At 53.1% G+C, this 2,058-nt stretch overlaps 1 protein-coding gene across 1 annotated transcript in view; it reads right to left on the bottom strand.

The window, feature by feature from the left end:
* SRGAP3 (SLIT-ROBO Rho GTPase activating protein 3) overlaps window positions 1-2,058 on the bottom strand; it is a 575,259-nt gene that overhangs the window by 361,203 nt on the left and 211,998 nt on the right. The gene's annotated exons all lie outside the window — the stretch shown is intronic.

Genomic DNA, 2,058 nt, shown 5'->3' with positions numbered 1-2,058 from the left:
CTGGAGTATTTTCTCACCAGGGTGAGTGTGCAAGGAGCTCACAACTGCTGGGGGTTCTTTCTGCTCAGAAGACACTGGTTTCTCCTCACAGCCTGCTCCATTCAGAGGGTGTTTGCTTGCCTCTGATCAAATAACCTGGAGATGAGAGCTGGGTGGTGCTGTACCTGCTGCAGGGTTGGAGCAGGGGAGCTGTGGGCCCTCAGCCCCTGCCCCAGGGGTCCCTGCTGTGCTGCTGGGGGGAGCAGGGCAGATCCATCCCTGTGCTGAAGCAGGTGGAGGGCCATACCTGGCTGTGGGTGCAAGAGTCTCTCACGCCTCCTCCAGCCCTATGCACAGCCACCGTGGTGGGTGGAACTCAGGGGAGCCCTGGGGTGTTTGGAGGGAGTCAGTGGGAAGCTGGAGCGGAGCAGGGAGGTCTCAAGGTGCAGAGAGAGGTGAGATCTCCCCCAGCCCCCCATGGGTGGCACATTTGCTGTGTCTGGGATCAACATCTGCACGTGAGCACTTTAGAGTCTGGATTTTCCTAAGGGACCCCTGTTCTCGTGGGGTCCCTCCTGCCTGGGCAGCTGTGAGGGAAAAGGGGATCCCCTTCCACCACAGCCAGGGTTAAAATCCAGCCGAGACTCCCTCTTCTCTCAGTGGAGAGGAGGTGGTTCTGTTCCTGCTGCAGAAGAATGTGCGTGGTGGGAGCTTGGGCAAATGTCAGAGCGGAGGCACGGGGAGGGGACAGAGTTTGGGGGGAGCATTGGAGTTGCCCTTTCCTCGTCCCCAGCCCTCACTCCCAGGGACTGTGAGAGCAGGGCTGGGTCATCCCCATCACCCTCCCTGCAGTGGGGTGGTCTCTGACAAGAGAGGTCAAGTTCACTTTATGTACAAGAAAAGACTCCAGGGTGACCTTGTAGCACCTTCCAGAACCTCAAGGGTGTCCAAGAGAGCTGAGGAGGGACTTTGGACAAGGGAGAGTGGCAGCCCACTGCAGCATGTTCTGAGTTTTGATTTTGTGATCTAGAAATTGTAATTCTTCTCTGAAGTCCCTTTTCCAGCACACACTTGCTTCAGGCTTATGGCACTGCTGGCACCTGCTAAAGCCTTGCAGGTATTTCTGCAGCTCATAAAATACTGTCTGCTAAAAAATGTACTGCAATTAAACAGCTAAACAAAATCCTGTGCCTCTCCAGTGTCTGGAGCAAAAGCATGAAATTAATGCATCTAACAGCTCAAAACATATGGCAGTCTTTAATGTTGATTTAAGGACTGAAATTCAGTGCAGGCATGAGAAGATCCTCGCCCCAGTGAGGACATTCACTGTGTTTTATCACCCAAAGCGGAGGCAGCAGCTCCTGGAGGCAGGTGAGGGGCTCTGGGGTTCAGGAAAATCGAATTTACAGGGATGTGGTGCTCCCCCACAGAGCCACAAGCAGCACGTGGGGGATGTGTGGGTCCCACACAGACAGTGCCGGTCGGGGCAGTCCATGAGAGCTGAGCTGGTGAGCTGAGCTTCTCACCTCGTGGGATTTGTTACTGATCCAGCTCTTCCATGAAAGCAGAGGGATAAATTGTCCAGCAGTCAGTTCAGCCCCACGTGCCTCAGGAAGTGACTGCAGTGTTCCAACTTGTGGGGCTGCAAAGGACAAACCCTTCACGTCCCATCGATGGCCAGGGGGGCGAGCACACGGACTTGGTGCCTCCTGATGAACAATCAGCTCCAGTTCGAACTCACAGGTTCTGTGGAGTTGTTCTAAACATGACTGACAATACAGGAAAATGTTCCTAAAGCTTTAAATAAAGTATTTCTGGATGCAAAAGTTCTTCACCTGCTCCCCCAGGTGACAGGGTGGGAGAGAGGGAGGGCAGAGCCTCCCCACAGAGAGAAATAACATTGGCTGGGCAGAAACCACATTTCAGCAAAGTTTTGCAAACTGAAGTTTTTCAGAGCTTAACTGCTCTGAGTCTGCAAATATTTGCAGTGCTGTCTTATTTGTGGTCCACTTTTTTTTAAGAAATACTTGAAGCAGCAGAAGGGCCTGTCTGTCTGTGATGTGGAAGATTTCACCAGTG

The sequence above is a fragment of the Pseudopipra pipra genome, chromosome 11, assembly GCF_036250125.1.
Source record: "Pseudopipra pipra isolate bDixPip1 chromosome 11, bDixPip1.hap1, whole genome shotgun sequence".
Classification (NCBI taxonomy): Eukaryota; Metazoa; Chordata; class Aves; order Passeriformes; family Pipridae; genus Pseudopipra; species Pseudopipra pipra.
This window is presented reverse-complemented; position numbering and strand designations above follow the sequence as displayed.